The sequence below is a fragment of the Passer domesticus genome, chromosome 6 (genome assembly GCF_036417665.1).
Source record: "Passer domesticus isolate bPasDom1 chromosome 6, bPasDom1.hap1, whole genome shotgun sequence".
NCBI lineage: Eukaryota > Metazoa > Chordata > Aves > Passeriformes > Passeridae > Passer > Passer domesticus.
This window is the reverse complement of record NC_087479.1, coordinates 71,172,523-71,192,910: the sequence shown is the minus strand read 5'-3', so window position 1 is coordinate 71,192,910 and position 20,388 is coordinate 71,172,523. Positions and strand designations below refer to the sequence as shown.

Sequence of the window (20,388 nt, the reverse complement as noted above, 5' to 3'; positions counted from 1 at the left end):
TATTATCTACATAGATAGAAAAATGTGGGCGTACCCTGTCCTTCCTCTTTCTTCTCCCTAGCATCCATATGAAAGACGATATTACCATTCACAAATTGGTTTCAAGCAGAAAGTCACTATCTAACTTAAGTAATAGGTATTAAAACATTCTTGCAAACATAGTATAGGCAGGTTTTAATATAAAAGATAACACCAACCCAAGAGGCAAAAAGAGTACCTTAAGCTGAGCTGCTGAACAAACCTCAGCAGGCCAGCAAAAAATGTTTTAGACAAAACATAAAAATCAACCTTCAGAGAGTGAACCAAATACTTCACAACTCTTCCTTCGACAGCTAAGTTAGAGAAAAAGAGACTTCTAACGTACCTCGAAATCCCCTCAACCAAAGAAAACCCAAGAGGCACAGGCAGCGTTTGCACAGTTGGGATTTCCACTTGTTGCGGGATCCCGGGGCTGGAGCTCCCTGGGGCTGCTGCCACGGCCACCCCGCGGCTGGGGGTCCCTGTGCACAGGGGGTCCCACTGACACCACTGCTGCCGCTGGCCACTGCTGCTGCTCCTGGGCTGGGGCACAGCCGCGTCCCCAAGAGCTGAGCTGTCACCAGCACAGAGGGGGCTCTCACTGCACTGGCCCCTGCAGCCATGCCACCAAAGCAAGGCAGGAAACTTTCAGCCACCCTTCCTGCTGCAGCCACAGCCACTCCTGGCTCCAGAGCCGCCATCAGCCCACAGGGATGCAAAATCCACCTGCCCGCTCTCAAGGCCTTGACAGCCTTGGCAACTGTGGCACCTGCATCTAGGCTGCTGCAGGGGCTGAGGTTTAAGGCTTGCAGCCTCCAAAGGCTCCGGGCTCTGCTTCCCACCCTGATCTGCACTGCCCTGGGCCCGCATTGCTCAAGAGACAAAAGCCAAGGCAGGGGATCCTCACCCTGCCCAAATTGCTGAATTGACTGCAGTCCTTAGGACCTCCTCCACTTTCAAAGAACCTCTTCATTTGATCACTGATTCGGCAGATGTCTATGGCCTAGTGCAGCGGGCTGAAAATTCCATTTTCAAAGACATTTCTAACCCCAACTAGAGCATTTGCTTTCAGCATTCATTTCTCTTTTGTCCCACAGACAACACCCACGCTATATCATGCACACAAGGTCTCATACCACCCTTCCTGCATTTATAGTAGGCAATGCTGGAGCAGATGCCTCAGCAATGCTTCTCCAAACCTGCCTACGGAATGTTTCTGAACAGGCTAGGATCCGCCACCACTTCTACCATCAAAACATTCCTGCACCGCTCAGCATCTTTAAAATTACCCAAGATCAGGCAAGATTCATGGCAGCCACCTGCCCAAATTGTCAGCAACGTGCCTTTGCTTCTGTCAGAGCTGCACTCAATCCAAGAGGACTAAAGACTCTCCAGATCGGGCAATCACACATCACACACCAAGCCCCTTTTGGGAGACTAAAATACATCCCCGTCTCAATCCACACCGACAACGCTGCGGCTTTCGCCTTTGCCCATGCTGGTGAGAAATCAAAAGATGCTATAAAACGTTCTTTTTTAGCCTTTTCCACCTTCCCTGTTCCACAGGAAATTAAAACTGATCATGGTCCTGCTAATACCTCCCACTGATTCCAACCCTTTTCTGACCAGTGGGCTACAAAACATGTCACAGCCATACCACACTCTGCCACAGGACAGTCCATAGTCCAGAGGGCCCACTCTTCCATCCAAAGGATCCTTGATCAACAGAGACAGGGAGTCCACATATTATCTCCCATTGAGAGACTGGCCAAGGCCCTTGATGTGCTTAACTTTTTGAACAACTCCTCCAGTCATCAGGCATTTTATATTTAATTGGCAGCCCAATAAAAAGAAAAGCCACCTGTGCTGATCAAAGACCCTGAATCCAAACAAATTATGGGCCCTTTCCCATTCATTACTTGGGAGGGAGGATATGCTTGTGTCTCTACAGCAGCAGGCCCAAGACGGATCCCAGCAAAAAACATCAAACCCTTCTGCCAATGGCCAGGCAAACACCAGGGCCACCATCAGAAAAACAGAACAAAAGCCTAAGAGAGACAGCAGCAGCCTGGAAAAGAAGAAGAAGAAGGACAGAAGAAGATCTCCTAAGCAGCGTGGACCACACAGACCAACACCAAGAGAGCTCAGACACTACTAACTGCGATATACCGCTTAACAATTGGAAAAACTGTATTCTAGCCTTGATATTTGATTCTTCTAATAAGCTGACTTCAAACCCTTGCCTTACAGAAGAGAAAGTTTAGTGGGACCAGAATTTAAGTTTCACATTGCAATCTCCCTATCTCTTTACTTTCAGGCCACCCAAGCCTCCACCCAATACTAAATTAGCTAAAGTCAAAAGATGCTGTCTTTTGTTGCCACTGCAGCAGGAAGCTGGATGCTCCTCACTATGCCACATGCGTTCAGTTGGCTGGTTCCACAGCCAAGCCACAATTTCTTGCCCATGGCCATGCTTGTCAACCTCTTCTCACATAAGGACTCAGTATACCAGAGCGGCCAGCTGCTCACAGATCAAATCAACAAGATCCAGACGAAAGACAACAACGACTGGCTCACTGGACTTTTGAAAGACTGGGGCATGAAAGGCTGGCTTTCACCTTTAGTTAAGACTGTTTTGTGGGCTTTGTTTCTGGTATTCATTGTCTTGGTTATTCTATCCATTTTTGCTCAACGCATGCAAAAGTCCATGGCAGAAGCCTTCATTCCTGAAAACAAAAAGGGGGCAGTTGTGGAGGCCCAGGGGCCTGCCATTGAACTGTAATACTTTACGGCAAAGGGGACCAAGGTGAAACAGAGAAACCCCTCTGAATGCAAGGCTCTCATCCATGGCCTCTTGCAATCCGCAGGTTTTGTTGCTATCACCCACTTCAACTGCCATTTTTTCCTTAGATCTACTCTCCAGAGAATGTTCTCCTCTCTCTTCTCCCCTGCTGGTCCTGGCTTCACCCCTTCTCCCCCCCGAATGAAACCCTCAGACCCCCGTCTCATTTTCTCTCTGGCCCTGGACCCTCTTCATGGCAATGCACAGCGTTTGGAGTTCCACACAAAGACCCGTCTCTGGCCTCATTCATCAGCACTTGAAGCAAGTGTGCTCCGGCCTCTGGGAGTGCAGCTCGCTCACACGGGCTCACTGTGGACACGCCGCAATCACACAGTCATTGAGTGCACCAGAGAACCTGGCCTCTAATAAAAGGCATGAATGCCACAAATCACCCAACCCAATGACTTGCATGTCTCTACTTTTTCCTTCTTCTCTCACCTCTCATGTCACTTTCCCCATTGCCTCTCTCTGGCAGCTTGGCTTCTCTCTCTCCTGGCTGCAGCTTCAGCCACATGTGTGACGCTGCAGGAACAGCCTGACCCACAAGGAAGTGGGAGAGGACTCTTTGTCAGCAACTGAAGTGACAGAACAAGGGGGAATGGGATGAAACTGCAAGAGCTGGAAACCATTTGATGAAGGGAAGAAGTTCTTTCCTGTCAGGGTGCTTGTCCCTGACACTGGGACCAGTGCAGAGAGGCTGTGCATGCCCCATGCCCACCAACATCCAAGGCCAGCTTGGACAGGGGCCGCAGCAACCTGCTGTGCTGGGAGGCTGCTCAGCTTGGAACCAGATGATCCTTAGGGTCCCTTCCAAGCCAAACCATTCAAGGATTTCATCATTCCACCATGCCCACCTCCCAGTGTGGAGCGGCCCTGAAACTTCTGTGACATCACAGCTCCCACAGTGTTCCAGGTGGAACGTCCAGCACCTGGAAACCACCACAGCAGACACTCTGCCTGCTGCCAGCGCTCAGTTGGCGCTCGCTCTGCGCTCTGCCCGTCAGCACTCAGCTGTTGCTGCTGCTGCCTGGCCTTTTCCTGCTGCCTGCTCTGGAGCACCAATCCCAGCAGGATGAGCACTGCTGCGCCAGTGGAGGTACTGTGCCATTCCAGGGAGGGGGCAGCCTGCTTGAACAGGCTGCAGCCACGTGGCAATGGATGGTGTGGGACAGGAACCCCACTGTGACATTGTGCTGTCTCTTGCAGACTAACAGAGACACTGTGGAGGAGATGGAAGTGGACATGGTGCAGGATGAGGAAGAAATGATGGAGGTGGACGTGGAAGAGCAGGTTGAGGAGATGGAAGTAGATGTGGAGGATGACATTGAGGAGATGGAAGTGGATGAGGAAGATGAGGAGGAGCCCATGGTCCTTGGATGAAGATGGAGTCCCACAAGTAAGACAGGCAGATGCTCCCCATGCCCTGCCCACAGACACAGTGGCTGCCCTGACGCCAGGCTGGGGCTGGGCTGGATGGCCCCGCTCAGGGACACGCTGCCCGCAGGGGGCCTGGATTGTGCTGCCACAAGCACCAGCCCTGGCCTGCCCTGCACTTGCCTGGGGCCACACCAGTCCTGCCACCCTTGTCCCAGTTCCTGGGGCCCAGCTCTCAGCCCAGCTAGGCCCAGTGCTGGCAGCTGACTCCAGCTTTCCTTCTTCCTTTCTTCCAGGACAGATGGAGTTGACGGCCGTACATATTACGCCTCTGTATATACGTTTAAAATACTTGAAGATTTCTGTAAATATGTTCACATCTTAGTAGTTCACTGTAAATATGTTTTGAAGATTGTTAGTCCATAGGATCCCATGCAAATAAATCCTGTAGATTGTTGTTGTTATAAGGATTGTTGTAATGGAAGGTGTTCTGTAAATCCTCGTGTTTGCCGATCTTTGGCAAATAAATACTGATTTTTTTTTAAAACCTCACTTCACTTTGTCATTCCTTTGGGCACGGGCAGTGTTTGCACAGTTGGGATTTCCACTTGTTGCGGGATCCCGGGGCTGGAGCTCCCTGGGGCTGCTGCCACGGCCACCCCGCGGCTGGGGGTCCCTGTGCACAGGGGGTCCCACTGACACCACTGCTGCCGCTGGCCACTGCTGCTGCTCCTGGGCTGGGGCACAGCCGCGTCCCCAAGAGCTGAGCTGTCACCAGCACAGAGGGGGCTCTCACTGCACTGGCCCCTGCAGCCATGCCACCAAAGCAAGGCAGGAAACTTTCAGCCACCCTTCCTGCTGCAGCCACAGCCACTCCTGGCTCCAGAGCCGCCATCAGCCCACAGGGATGCAAAATCCACCTGCCCGCTCTCAAGGCCTTGACAGCCTTGGCAACTGTGGCACCTGCATCTAGGCTGCTGCAGGGGCTGAGGTTTAAGGCTTGCAGCCTCCAAAGGCTCCGGGCTCGGCTTCCTGGCCTGCCCTGCACTGCCCTGGGCCCGCATTGCTCAAGAGACAAAAGCCAAGCCAGGGGATCCTCACCCTGCCCGCATTCCTACTGCTGGCAGCAGCCACTGGCTCCTGTCCCCTACTCAGGTGACAGCAGGACGGACAGGACAGGCTCTGCTGGGCAGGGGGTGGGGGGCTTTGGGCCCTGTGGGTGCTGCTGCTGGGGACCATGGGCCCAACAGGGCCCCCAGCTCAGCCCCTGCCCGGGCAGCTGCCCCCAAAGCCCCACACTCCCCGAGCATCCCCATCACTGGCGGCAGTGGGAAATCCCACGTGTTTCAAGAAAGAAATTCCCCAGAGCATGTGAACCAAGGGTTCCAGTGGGAAAGTCAGCACCAGCTGATGTTTAAAGCACCTTTGCAAAGGTGGCTGCAGGGCAGCTGTGATCTCCCGGGTGTCTGGCAGTGCCTGCTGTGCACGTGAGCCTGTGGGGCTGCTCCCAGTGGGACACAGCACTGGGCTCACACCAGCCCTCAGCCCCTCACAGCTGATCCCAAGGAGCAGCCTCAGAAAGCACTTTCACACCACTTGCTGCAGATATTAAAAAGGACTAAATGTCATTCAAAGAAGCCATGTTGCCAATTTCCTTGCGCTGTCGTGGCATCAGAAGCCTGGAAGGTGGCTCTGAATGTGCACTCAGGGCACTTCCACTGCCATCCCAAAGGGAACCCAAAGGATAGGGCTCTGCTTTCAGCACTGCTGAGATCCTAACACAGCAATGAAGTCTCAGGAAGAGGCAGTCTGGCAGAGGTCCAGGGGCCTGCCATTGGAATTCTAATACCTCATGGCAAAGATGACCAAAGTGAGATACACCCCTCTGAATGCCATGATCTTGCCCACGGTCATTTGCAGGCTCGTGATGATGGAACAGGTTTTCTTGGTATCATCAAATCTGATTTTTCCTTCTATGCGCTGCCCGTAAAACGTTTCCCAACTCACTTGTCTCCTATTGGTCCTAGCTTGCTACAGTGCTACGCCCCTGCTCGCCCCCATATAAAACCCTCAGTCCCCAGCCTCATTTTCTGTCCGTCCCTGGACCCTCTTCATGGCAATGCACAGCGTTTGGAGTTCCACACAAAGACCCGTCTCTGGCCTCATTCATCAGCACTTGAAGCAAGTGTGCTCCGGCCTCTGGGAGTGCAGCTCGCTCACACGGGCTCACTGTGGACACGCCGCAATCACACAGTCATTGAGTGCACCAGAGAACCTGGCCTCTGATAAAAGGCATGAATGCCACAAATCACCCAACCCAATGCCTTGCATGTCTCTACTTTTTCCTTCTTCTCTCACCTCTCATGTCACTTTCCCCATTGCCTCTCTCTGGCAGCTTGGCTTCTCACTCTCCTGGCTGCAGCTTCAGCCACATGTGTGACACTGCAGGAACAGCCTGACCCACAAGGAAGTGGGAGAGGACTCTTTGTCAGCAACTGAAGTGACAGAACAAAGGGGAATGGGATCAAACTGCAAGAGCTGGAATCCATTCCATGATGGGAAGAAGTTCTTTCCTGTCAGGGTGCTTGTCCCTGACACAGGGACCAGCGCAGAGAGGCTGTGCATACCCCATGCCCACCAACATCCAAGGCCAGCTTGGACAGGGGCCGCAGCAACCTGCTGTGCTGGGAGGCTGCTCAGCTTGGAACCAGATGATCCTTAGGGTCCCTTCCAAGCCAAACCATTCAAGGATTTCATCATTCCACCATGCCCACCTCCCAGTGTGGAGCGGCCCTGAAACTTCTGTGACATCACAGCTCCCACAGTGTTCCAGGTGGAACGTCCAGCACCTGGAAACCACCACAGCAGACATTCTGCCTGCTGCCAGCGCTCAGTTGGCGCTCGCTCTGCGCTCTGCCCGTCAGCACTCAGCTGTTGCTGCTGCTGCCTGGCCTTTTCCTGCTGCCTGCTCTGGAGCACCAATCCCAGCAGGATGAGCACTGCTGCGCCAGTGGAGGTACTGTGCCATTCCAGGGAGGGGGCAGCCTGCTTGAGCAGGCTGCAGCCACGTGGCAATGGATGGTGTGGGACAGGAACCCCACTGTGACATTGTGCTGTCTCTTGCAGACTAACAGAGACACTGTGGAGGAGATGGAAGTGGACATGGTGCAGGATGAGGAAGAAATGATGGAGGTGGACGTGGAAGAGCAGGTTGAGGAGATGGAAGTTGATGTGGAGGATGACATCGAGGAGATGGAAGTGGACGAGAAAGATGAGGAGGAGCCCATGGTCCTTGGATGAAGATGGAGCCCCACAAGTAAGACAGGCAGATGCTCCCCATGCCCTGCCCACAGACACAGTGGCTGCCCTGACGCCAGGCTGGGGCTGGGCTGGATGGCCCCGCTCAGGGACACGCTGCCCGCAGGGGGCCTGGATTGTGCTGCCACAAGCACCAGCCCTGGCCTGCCCTGCACTTGCCTGGGGCCACACCAGCCCTGCCAGCCCTGTCCCAGCTCCTGGGGCCCAGCTGGGCCCATTGCTGGCAGCTGACTCCAGCTTTGCTTCTTTCTTCCTTCCAGGACTGCTGGAGATGATGGCTGTAGATATTACGGCGGTGTAGATATGTTTGAAAAGTTAGAATTTTTATTGTAAATATGTTCTTTGGTTAGTAGTTCTTTGTAAATATGTTTTGAAGATTGTTAGTTCATAGGATCCCATGGAAATATGTGCAGTAGATTGATGTTGTTATAAGGATTTTTGTAATGGAAGGTGTTCTGTAAATCCTCGTGTTTGCCGATGATCAGCAAATAAATAATGATACTTTATAAAACTTCACTTCTCCTTCTCATTCCTTTGGGCACTGTCAGAACCCCGGACCTCCCCCTGACCATCCTAAATGATCCCAGCCCCAGCCAGGGGGCTTTAAATCCCTGGCAGGTGGTTCGGAGACCCTGGCATGTAGCCGAAGACCCCTGTGCCTTTGAATTTAACCCATAAAGCATGTTACCACCTTTATGTCAAGAATTAAAAGTCACAACAATTTAGATAGTCTAGTAATAGTAATCACAAAGTGAACGGAAAACATTTAGAGCACTGTACACAGAGGTTTTGAACCTTGTACGAAAGAGTTTGGTATAATCTACATAGATAGAAAAATGTGGGCGTACCCTGTCCTTCCTCTTTCTTCTCCCTAGCATCCATATGAAAGACGATATTACCATTCACTAATTGGTTTCAAGCAGAAAGTCACTATCTAACTTAAGTAATAGGTATTAAAACATTCTTGCAAACATAGTACAGGCAGGTTTTAATATAAAAGATAACACCAACCCAAGAGGCAAAAAGAGTACCTTAAGCTGAGCTGCTGAACAAACCTCAGCAGGCCAGCAAAAAATGTTTTAGACAAAACATAAAAATCAACCTTCAGAGAGTGAACCAAATACTTCACAACTCTTCCTTCGACAGCTAAGTTAGAGAAAAAGAGACTTCTAACGTACCTCGAAATCCCCTCAACCAAAGAAAACCCAAGAGGCACAGGCAGCGTTTGCACAGTTGGGATTTCCACTTGTTCCGGGATCCCGGGGCTGGAGCTCCCTGGGGCTGCTGCCACGGCCACCCCGCGGCTGGGGGTCCCTGTGCACAGGGGGTCCCACTGACACCACTGCTGCCGCTGGCCACTGCTGCTGCTCCTGGGCTGGGGCACAGCCGCGTCCCCAAGAGCTGAGCTCTCACCAGCACAGAGGGGGCTCTCACTGCACTGGCCCCTGCAGCCATGCCACCAAAGCAAGGCAGGAAACTTTCAGCCACCCTTCCTGCTGCAGCCACAGCCACTCCTGGCTCCAGAGCCGCCATCAGCCCACAGGGATGCAAAATCCACCTGCCCGCTCTCAAGGCCTTGACAGCCTTGGCAACTGTGGCACCTGCATCTAGGCTGCTGCAGGGGCTGAGGTTTAAGGCTTGCAGCCTCCAAAGGCTCCGGGCTCTGCTTCCCACCCTGCTCTGCACTGCCCTGGGCCCGCATTGCTCAAGAGACAAAAGCCAAGGCAGGGGATCCTCACCCTGCCCAAATTGCTGAATTGACTGCAGTCCTTAGGACCTCCTCCACTTTCAAAGAACCTCTTCAATTTGATCACTGATTCGGCAGATGTCTATGGCCTAGTGCAGCGGGCTGAAAATTCCATTTTCAAAGACATTTCTAACCCCAACTAGAGCATTTGCTTTCAGCATTCATTTCTCTTTTGTCCCACAGACAACACCCACGCTATATCATGCACACAAGGTCTCATACCACCCTTCCTGCATTTATAGTAGGCAATGCTGGAGCAGATGCCTCAGCAATGCTTCTCCAAACCTGCCTACGGAATGTTTCTGAACAGGCTAGGATCCGCCACCACTTCTACCATCAAAACATTCCTGCACCGCTCAGCATCTTTAAAATTACCCAAGATCAGGCAAGATTCATGGCAGCCACCTGCCCAAATTGTCAGCAACGTGCCTTTGCTTCTGTCAGAGCTGCACTCAATCCAAGAGGACTAAAGACTCTCCAGATCGGGCAATCACACATCACACACCAAGCCCCTTTTGGGAGACTAAAATACATCCCCGTCTCAATCCACACCGACAACGCTGCGGCTTTCGCCTTTGCCCGTGCTGGTGAGAAATCAAAAGATGCTATAAAACGTTCTTTTTTAGCCTTTTCCACCTTCCCTGTTCCACAGGAAATTAAAACTGATCATGGTCCTGCTAATACCTCCCACTGATTCCAACCCTTTTCTGACCAGTGGGCTACAAAACATGTCACAGCCATACCACACTCTGCCACAGGACAGTCCATAGTCCAGAGGGCCCACTCTTCCATCCAAAGGATCCTTGATCAACAGAGACAGGGAGTCCACATATTATCTCCCATTGAGAGACTGGCCAAGGCCCTTGATGTGCTCAACTTTTTGAACAACTCCTCCAGTCATCAGGCATTTTATATTTAATTGGCAGCCCAATAAAAAGAAAAGCCACCTGTCTTGATCAAAGACCCTGAATCCAAACAAATTATGGGCCCTTTCCCATTCATTACTTGGGAGGGAGGATATGCTTGTGTCTCTACAGCAGCAGGCCCAAGACGGATCCCAGCAAAAAACATCAAACCCTTCTGCCAATGGCCAGGCAAACACCAGGGCCACCATCAGAAAAACAGAACAAAAGAGCCTAAGAGAGACAGCAGCAGCCTGGAAAAGAAGAAGAAGAAGGACAGAAGAAGATCTCCTAAGCAGTGTGGACCACACAGACCAACACCAAGAGAGCTCAGACACTACTAACTGCGATATACCGCTTAACAATTGGAAAAACTGTATTCTAGCCTTGATATTTGATTCTTCTAATAAGCTGACTTCAAACCCTTGCCTTACAGAAGAGAAAGTTTAGTGGGACCAGAATTTAAGTTTCACATTGCAATCTCCCTATCTCTTTACTTTCAGGCCACCCAAGCCTCCACCCAATACTAAATTAGCTAAAGTCAAAAGATGCTGTCTTTTGTTGCCACTGCAGCAGGAAGCTGGATGCTCCTCACTATGCCACATGCGTTCAGTTGGCTGGTTCCACAGCCAAGCCACAATTTCTTGCCCATGGCCATGCTTGTCAACCTCTTCTCACATAAGGACTCAGTATACCAGAGCGGCCAGCTGCTCACAGATCAAATCAACAAGATCCAGACGAAAGACAACAACGACTGGCTCACTGGACTTTTGAAAGACTGGGGCATGAAAGGCTGGCTTTCACCTTTAGTTAAGACTGTTTTGTGGGCTTTGTTTCTGGTATTCATTGTCTTGGTTATTCTATCCATTTTTGCTCAACGCATGCAAAAGTCCATGGCAGAAGCCTTCATTCCTGAAAACAAAAAGGGGGCAGTTGTGGAGGCCCAGGGGCCTGCCATTGAACTGTAATACTTTACGGCAAAGGGGACCAAGGTGAAACAGAGAAACCCCTCTGAACACCCATGGCCACTTGCAGCCTCTTGCAATCCGCAGGTTTTGTTGCTATCACCCACTTCAACTGCCATTTTTTCCTTAGATCTACTCTCCAGAGAATGTTCTCCTCTCTCTTCTCCCCTGCTGGTCCTGGCTTCACCCCTTCTCCCCCCCGAATGAAACCCTCATTCCCCAGCCTCATTTTCTCTCCGTCCCTGGACCCTCTTCATGGCAATGCACAGCGTTTGGAGTTCCACACAAAGACCCATCTCTGGCCTCATTCATCAGCACTTGAAGCAAGTGTGCTCCGGCCCCTGGGAGTGCAGCTCGCTCACACGGGCTCACTGTGGACACGCCGCAATCACACAGTCATTGAGTGCACCAGAGAACCTGGCCTCTAATAAAAGGCATGAATGCCACAGCCCACCCAACCCAATGCCTTGCATGTCTCTACTTTTTCCTTCTTCCCTCATCTCTCATGTCACTTTCCCCATTGCCTCGCTCTGGCAGCTTGGCTTCTCTCTCTCCTGGCTGCAGCTTCAGCCACATGTGTGACCCTGCAGGAACAGCCGGACCCACAGGGAAGTGGGAGAGGACTCTTTGTCAGCAACTGAAGTGACAGAACAAGGGGGAATGGGACGAAACTACAAGAGCTGGAATCCATTCCATGATGGGAAGAAGTTCTTTCCTGTCAGGGTGCTTGTCCCTGACACAGGGACCAGCGCAGAGAGGCTGTGCATGCCCCATGCCCACCAACATCCAAGGCCAGCTTGGACAGGGGCCGCAGCAACCTGCTGTGCTGGGAGGCTGCTCAGCTTGGAACCAGATGATCCTTAGGGTCCCTTCCAAGCCAAACCATTCAAGGATTTCATCATTCCACCATGCCCACCTCCCAGTGTGGAGCGGCCCTGAAACTTCTGTGACATCACAGCTCCCACAGTGTTCCAGGTGGAACGTCCAGCACCTGGAAACCACCACAGCAGACACTCTGCCTGCTGCCAGCGCTCAGTTGGCGCTCGCTCTGCGCTCTGCCCGTCAGCACTCAGCTGTTGCTGCTGCTGCCTGGCCTTTTCCTGCTGCCTGCTCTGGAGCACCAATCCCAGCAGGATGAGCACTGCTGCGCCAGTGGAGGTACTGTGCCATTCCAGGGAGGGGGCAGCCTGCTTGAGCAGGCTGCAGCCACGTGGCAATGGATGGTGTGGGACAGGAACCCCACTGTGACATTGTGCTGTCTCTTGCAGACTAACAGAGACACTGTGGAGGAGATGGAAGTGGACATGGTGCAGGATGAGGAAGAAATGATGGAGGTGGACGTGGAAGAGCAGGTTGAGGAGATGGAAGTTGATGTGGAGGATGACATCGAGGAGATGGAAGTGGACGAGAAAGATGAGGAGGAGCCCATGGTCCTTGGATGAAGATGGAGCCCCACAAGTAAGACAGGCAGATGCTCCCCATGCCCTGCCCACAGACACAGTGGCTGCCCTGACGCCAGGCTGGGGCTGGGCTGGATGGCCCCGCTCAGGGACACGCTGCCCGCAGGGGGCCTGGATTGTGCTGCCACAAGCACCAGCCCTGGCCTGCCCTGCACTTGCCTGGGGCCACACCAGCCCTGCCAGCCCTGTCCCAGCTCCTGGGGCCCAGCTGGGCCCATTGCTGGCAGCTGACTCCAGCTTTGCTTCTTTCTTCCTTCCAGGACTGATGCAGATGACGGCCGTACATATTACAGCGGTGTAGATATGTTTGAAAAGTTAGAATATTTTTGTAAATATGTTCTTAGCTTAGTAGTTCTTTGTAAATATGTTTTGAAGATTGTTAGTCCATAGGATCCCATGGAAATATGTGCAGTAGATTGTTGTTGTTGTTGTTATAAGGATTGTTGTAATGGAAGGTGTTCTGTAAATCCTCGTGTTTGCCGATGATCAGCAAATAAATAATGATACTTTATAAAACTTCACTTCTCCTTCTCATTCCTTTGGGCACTGTCAGAACCCCGGACCTCCCCCTGACCATCCTAAATGATCCCAGCCCCAGCCAGGGGGCTTTAAATCCCTGGCAGGTGGTTCGGAGACCCTGGCATGTAGCCGAAGACCCCTGTGCCTTTGAATTTAACCCATAAAGCATGTTACCACCTTTATGTCAAGAATTAAAAGTCACAACAATTTAGATAGTCTAGTAATAGTAATCACAAAGTGAACGGAAAACATTTAGAGCACTGTACACAGAGGTTTTGAACCTTGTACGAAAGAGTTTGGTATTATCTACATAGATAGAAAAATGTGGGCGTACCCTGTCCTTCCTCTTTCTTCTCCCTAGCATCCATATGAAAGACGATATTACCATTCACAAATTGGTTTCAAGCAGAAAGTCACTATCTAACTTAAGTAATAGGTATTAAAACATTCTTGCAAACATAGTATAGGCAGGTTTTAATATAAAAGATAACACCAACCCAAGAGGCAAAAAGAGTACCTTAAGCTGAGCTGCTGAACAAACCTCAGCAGGCCAGCAAAAAATGTTTTAGACAAAACATAAAAATCAACCTTCAGAGAGTGAACCAAATACTTCACAACTCTTCCTTCGACAGCTAAGTTAGAGAAAAAGAGACTTCTAACGTACCTCGAAATCCCCTCAACCAAAGAAAACCCAAGAGGCACAGGCAGCGTTTGCACCGTTGGGATTTCCACTTGTTGCGGGATCCCGGGGCTGGAGCTCCCTGGGGCTGCTGCCACGGCCACCCCGCGGCTGGGGGTCCCTGTGCACAGGGGGTCCCACTGACACCACTGCTGCCGCTGGCCACTGCTGCTGCTCCTGGGCTGGGGCACAGCCGCGTCCCCAAGAGCTGAGCTCTCACCAGCACAGAGGGGGCTCTCACTGCACTGGCCCCTGCAGCCATGCCACCAAAGCAAGGCAGGAAACTTTCAGCCACCCTTCCTGCTGCAGCCACAGCCACTCCTGGCTCCAGAGCCGCCATCAGCCCACAGGGATGCAAAATCCACCTGCCCGCTCTCAAGGCCTTGACAGCCTTGGCAACTGTGGCACCTGCATCTAGGCTGCTGCAGGGGCTGAGGTTTAAGGCTTGCAGCCTCCAAAGGCTCCGGGCTCTGCTTCCCACCCTGCTCTGCACTGCCCTGGGCCCGCATTGCTCAAGAGACAAAAGCCAAGGCAGGGGATCCTCACCCTGCCCAAATTGCTGAATTGACTGCAGTCCTTAGGACCTCCTCCACTTTCAAAGAACCTCTTCAATTTGATCACTGATTCGGCAGATGTCTATGGCCTAGTGCAGCGGGCTGAAAATTCCATTTTCAAAGACATTTCTAACCCCAACTAGAGCATTTGCTTTCAGCATTCATTTCTCTTTTGTCCCACAGACAACACCCACGCTATATCATGCACACAAGGTCTCATACCACCCTTCCTGCATTTATAGTAGGCAATGCTGGAGCAGATGCCTCAGCAATGCTTCTCCAAACCTGCCTACGGAATGTTTCTGAACAGGCTAGGATCCGCCACCACTTCTACCATCAAAACATTCCTGCACCGCTCAGCATCTTTAAAATTACCCAAGATCAGGCAAGATTCATGGCAGCCACCTGCCCAAATTGTCAGCAACGTGCCTTTGCTTCTGTCAGAGCTGCACTCAATCCAAGAGGACTAAAGACTCTCCAGATCGGGCAATCACACATCACACACCAAGCCCCTTTTGGGAGACTAAAATACATCCCCGTCTCAATCCACACCGACAACGCTGCGGCTTTCGCCTTTGCCCATGCTGGTGAGAAATCAAAAGATGCTATAAAACGTTCTTTTTTAGCCTTTTCCACCTTCCCTGTTCCACAGGAAATTAAAACTGATCATGGTCCTGCTAATACCTCCCACTGATTCCAACCCTTTTCTGACCAGTGGGCTACAAAACATGTCACAGCCATACCACACTCTGCCACAGGACAGTCCATAGTCCAGAGGGCCCACTCTTCCATCCAAAGGATCCTTGATCAACAGAGACAGGGAGTCCACATATTATCTCCCATTGAGAGACTGGCCAAGGCCCTTGATGTGCTCAACTTTTTGAACAACTCCTCCAGTCATCAGGCATTTTATATTTAATTGGCAGCCCAATAAAAAGAAAAGCCACCTGTGCTGATCAAAGACCCTGAATCCAAACAAATTATGGGCCCTTTCCCATTCATTACTTGGGAGGGAGGATATGCTTGTGTCTCTACAGCAGCAGGCCCAAGACGGATCCCAGCAAAAAACATCAAACCCTTCTGCCAATGGCCAGGCAAACACCAGGGCCACCATCAGAAAAACAGAACAAAAGCCTAAGAGAGACAGCAGCAGCCTGGAAAAGAAGAAGAAGAAGGACAGCAGAAGATCTCCTAAGCAGCGTGGACCACACAGACCAACATCAAGAGAGCTCAGACACTACTAACTGCGATATACCGCTTAACAATTGGAAAAACTGTATTCTAGCCTTGATATTTGATTCTTCTAATAAGCTGACTTCAAACCCTTGCCTTACAGAAGAGAAAGTTTAGTGGGACCAGAATTTAAGTTTCACATTGCAATCTCCCTATCTCTTTACTTTCAGGCCACCCAAGCCTCCACCCAATACTAAATTAGCTAAAGTCAAAAGATGCTGTCTTTTGTTGCCACTGCAGCAGGAAGCTGGATGCTCCTCACTATGCCACATGCGTTCAGTTGGCTGGTTCCACAGCCAAGCCACAATTTCTTGCCCATGGCCATGCTTGTCAACCTCTTCTCACATAAGGACTCAGTATACCAGAGCGGCCAGCTGCTCACAGATCAAATCAACAAGATCCAGACGAAAGACAACAACGACTGGCTCACTGGACTTTTGAAAGACTGGGGCATGAAAGGCTGGCTTTCACCTTTAGTTAAGACTGTTTTGTGGGCTTTGTTTCTGGTATTCATTGTCTTGGTTATTCTATCCATTTTTGCTCAACGCATGCAAAAGTCCATGGCAGAAGCCTTCATTCCTGAAAACAAAAAGGGGGCAGTTGTGGAGGCCCAGGGGCCTGCCATTGAACTGTAATACTTTACGGCAAAGGGGACCAAGGTGAAACAGAGAAACCCCTCTGAATGCAAGGCTCTCATCCATGGCCTCTTGCAATCCGCAGGTTTTGTTGCTATCACCCACTTCAACTGCCATTTTTTCCTTAGATCTACTCTCCAGAGAATGTTCTCCTCTCTCTTCTCCCCTGCTGGTCCTGGCTTCACCCCTTCTCCCCCCCGAATGAAACCCTCAGACCCCCGTCTCATTTTCTCTCTGGCCCTGGACCCTCTTCATGGCAATGCACAGCGTTTGGAGTTCCACACAAAGACCCGTCTCTGGCCTCATTCATCAGCACTTGAAGCAAGTGTGCTCCGGCCTCTGGGAGTGCAGCTCGCTCACACGGGCTCACTGTGGACACGCCGCAATCACACAGTCATTGAGTGCACCAGAGAACCTGGCCTCTAATAAAAGGCATGAATGCCACAAATCACCCAACCCAATGACTTGCATGTCTCTACTTTTTCCTTCTTCTCTCACCTCTCATGTCACTTTCCCCATTGCCTCTCTCTGGCAGCTTGGCTTCTCTCTCTCCTGGCTGCAGCTTCAGCCACATGTGTGACGCTGCAGGAACAGCCTGACCCACAAGGAAGTGGGAGAGGACTCTTTGTCAGCAACTGAAGTGACAGAACAAGGGGGAATGGGATGAAACTGCAAGAGCTGGAAACCATTTGATGAAGGGAAGAAGTTCTTTCCTGTCTCTTTCCTGTCAGAGTGCTTGTCCCTGACACAGGGACCAGCGCAGAGAGGCTGTGCATGCCCCATGCCCACCAACATCCAAGGCCAGCTTGGACAGGGGCCGCAGCAACCTGCTGTGCTGGGAGGCTGCTCAGCTTGGAACCAGATGATCCTTAGGGTCCCTTCCAAGCCAAACCATTCAAGGATTTCATCATTCCACCATGCCCACCTCCCAGTGTGGAGCGGCCCTGAAACTTCTGTGACATCACAGCTCCCACAGTGTTCCAGGTGGAACGTCCAGCACCTGGAAACCACCACAGCAGACACTCTGCCTGCTGCCAGCGCTCAGTTGGCGCTCGCTCTGCGCTCTGCCCGTCAGCACTCAGCTGTTGCTGCTGCTGCCTGGCCTTTTCCTGCTGCCTGCTCTGGAGCACCAATCCCAGCAGGATGAGCACTGCTGCGCCAGTGGAGGTACTGTGCCATTCCAGGGAGGGGGCAGCCTGCTTGAACAGGCTGCAGCCACGTGGCAATGGATGGTGTGGGACAGGAACCCCACTGTGAGATTGTGCTGTCTCTTGCAGACTAACAGAGACACTGTGGAGGAGATGGAAGTGGACATGGTGCAGGATGAGGAAGAAATGATGGAGGTGGACGTGGAAGAGCAGGTTGAGGAGATGGAAGTAGATGTGGAGGATGACATTGAGGAGATGGAAGTGGATGAGGAAGATGAGGAGGAGCCCATGGTCCTTGGATGAAGATGGAGTCCCACAAGTAAGACAGGCAGATGCTCCCCATGCCCTGCCCACAGACACAGTGGCTGCCCTGACGCCAGGCTGGGGCTGGGCTGGATGGCCCCGCTCAGGGACACGCTGCCCGCAGGGGGCCTGGATTGTGCTGCCACAAGCACCAGCCCTGGCCTGCCCTGCACTTGCCTGGGGCCACACCAGTCCTGCCACCCTTGTCCCAGTTCCTGGGGCCCAGCTCTCAGCCCAGCTAGGCCCAGTGCTGGCAGCTGACTCCAGCTTTCCTTCTTCCTTTCTTCCAGGACAGATGGAGTTGACGGCCGTACATATTACGCCTCTGTATATACGTTTAAAATACTTGAAGATTTCTGTAAATATGTTCACATCTTAGTAGTTCACTGTAAATATGTTTTGAAGATTGTTAGTCCATAGGATCCCATGCAAATAAATCCTGTAGATTGTTGTTGTTATAAGGATTGTTGTAATGGAAGGTGTTCTGTAAATCCTCGTGTTTGCCGATCTTTGGCAAATAAATACTGATTTTTTTTTAAAACCTCACTTCACTTTGTCATTCCTTTGGGCACGGGCAGTGTTTGCACAGTTGGGATTTCCACTTGTTGCGGGATCCCGGGGCTGGAGCTCCCTGGGGCTGCTGCCACGGCCACCCCGCGGCTGGGGGTCCCTGTGCACAGGGGGTCCCACTGACACCACTGCTGCCGCTGGCCACTGCTGCTGCTCCTGGGCTGGGGCACAGCCGCGTCCCCAAGAGCTGAGCTGTCACCAGCACAGAGGGGGCTCTCACTGCACTGGCCCCTGCAGCCATGCCACCAAAGCAAGGCAGGAAACTTTCAGCCACCCTTCCTGCTGCAGCCACAGCCACTCCTGGCTCCAGAGCCGCCATCAGCCCACAGGGATGCAAAATCCACCTGCCCGCTCTCAAGGCCTTGACAGCCTTGGCAACTGTGGCACCTGCATCTAGGCTGCTGCAGGGGCTGAGGTTTAAGGCTTGCAGCCTCCAAAGGCTCCGGGCTCGGCTTCCTGGCCTGCCCTGCACTGCCCTGGCTCCGCATTGCTCAAGAGACAAAAGCCAAGCCAGGGGATCCTCACCCTGCCCGCATTCCTACTGCTGGCAGCAGCCACTGGCTCCTGTCCCCTACTCAGGTGACAGCAGGACGGACAGGACAGGCTCTGCTGGGCAGGGGGTGGGGGGCTTTGGGCCCTGTGGGTGCTGCTGCTGGGGACCATGGGCCCAACAGGGCCCCCAGCTCAGCCCCTGCCCGGGCAGCTGCCCCCAAAGCCCCACACTCCCCGAGCATCCCCATCACTGGCGGCAGTGGGAAATCCCACGTGTTTCAAGAAAGAAATTCCCCAGAGCATGTGAACCAAGGGTTCCAGTGGGAAAGTCAGCACCAGCTGATGTTTAAAGCACCTTTGCAAAGGTGGCTGCAGGGCAGCTGTGATCTCCCGGGTGTCTGGCAGTGCCTGCTGTGCACGTGAGCCTGTGGGGCTGCTCCCAGTGGGACACAGCACTGGGCTCACACCAGCCCTCAGCCCCTCACAGCTGATCCCAAGGAGCAGCCTCAGAAAGCACTTTCACACCACTTGCTGCAGATATTAAAAAGGACTAAATGTCATTCAAAGAAGCCATGTTGCCAATTTCCTTGCGCTGTCGTGGCATCAGAAGCCTGGAAGGTGGCTCTGAATGTGCACTCAGGGCACTTCCACTGCCATCCCAAAGGGAACCCAAAGGATAGGGCTCTGCTTTCAGCACTGCTGAGATCCTAACACAGCAATGAAGTCTCAGGAAGAGGCAGTCTGGCAGAGGTCCAGGGGCCTGCCATTGGAATTCTAATACCTCATGGCAAAGATGACCAAAGTGAGATACACCCCTCTGAATGCCATGATCTTGCCCACGGTCATTTGCAGGCTCGTGATGATGGAACAGGTTTTCTTGGTATCATCAAATCTGATTTTTCCTTCTATGCGCTGCCCGTAAAACGTTTCCCAACTCACTTGTCTCCTATTGGTCCTAGCTTGCTACAGTGCTACGCCCCTGCTCGCCCCCATATAAAACCCTCAGTCCCCAGCCTCATTTTCTGTCCGTCCCTGGACCCTCTTCATGGCAATGCACAGCGTTTGGAGTTCCACACAAAGACCCGTCTCTGGCCTCATTCATCAGCACTTGAAGCAAGTGTGCTCCGGCCTCTGGGAGTGCAGCTCGCTCACACGGGCTCACTGTGGACACGCCGCAATCACACAGTCATTGAGTGCACCAGAGAACCTGGCCTCTGATAAAAGGCATGAATGCCACAAATCACCCAACCCAATGCCTTGCATGTCTCTACTTTTTCCTTCTTCTCTCACCTCTCATGTCACTTTCCCCATTGCCTCTCTCTGGCAGCTTGGCTTCTCTCTCTCCTGGCTGCAGCTTCAGCCACATGTGTGACACTGCAGGAACAGCCTGACCCACAAGGAAGTGGGAGAGGACTCTTTGTCAGCAACTGAAGTGACAGAACAAGGGGGAATGGGATCAAACTGCAAGAGCTGGAATCCATTCCATGATGGGAAGAAGTTCTTTCCTGTCAGGGTGCTTGTCCCTGACACAGGGACCAGCGCAGAGAGGCTGTGCATACCCCATGCCCACCAACATCCAAGGCCAGCTTGGACAGGGGCCGCAGCAACCTGCTGTGCTGGGAGGCTGCT

At 52.2% G+C, this 20,388-nt stretch overlaps 4 long non-coding RNA genes across 4 annotated transcripts; all 4 read left to right on the top strand.

Moving 5' to 3' along the window:
- Positions 1 to 3,854: 3,854 nt before the first annotated feature.
- LOC135302239 (uncharacterized) lies at positions 3,855 to 4,775 on the top strand. Its single transcript, XR_010363939.1, has 3 exons — positions 3,855 to 3,956; positions 4,067 to 4,256; positions 4,531 to 4,775. It is a non-coding gene; the product is annotated as an uncharacterized LOC135302239 (long non-coding RNA).
- A 2,365-nt stretch (positions 4,776 to 7,140) lies between these two features.
- LOC135302238 (uncharacterized) lies at positions 7,141 to 7,993 on the top strand. The gene is made up of 3 exons (XR_010363937.1): positions 7,141 to 7,250; positions 7,361 to 7,550; positions 7,813 to 7,993. It is a non-coding gene; the product is annotated as an uncharacterized LOC135302238 (long non-coding RNA).
- Positions 7,994 to 12,210: 4,217 nt separating this feature from the next.
- LOC135302237 (uncharacterized) lies at positions 12,211 to 13,053 on the top strand. The gene is made up of 3 exons (XR_010363936.1): positions 12,211 to 12,324; positions 12,435 to 12,624; positions 12,887 to 13,053. It is a non-coding gene; the product is annotated as an uncharacterized LOC135302237 (long non-coding RNA).
- A 4,261-nt stretch (positions 13,054 to 17,314) lies between these two features.
- LOC135302236 (uncharacterized) lies at positions 17,315 to 18,232 on the top strand. Its single transcript, XR_010363935.1, has 3 exons — positions 17,315 to 17,413; positions 17,524 to 17,713; positions 17,988 to 18,232. It is a non-coding gene; the product is annotated as an uncharacterized LOC135302236 (long non-coding RNA).
- The last annotated feature ends 2,156 nt before the right edge of the window (positions 18,233 to 20,388 follow it).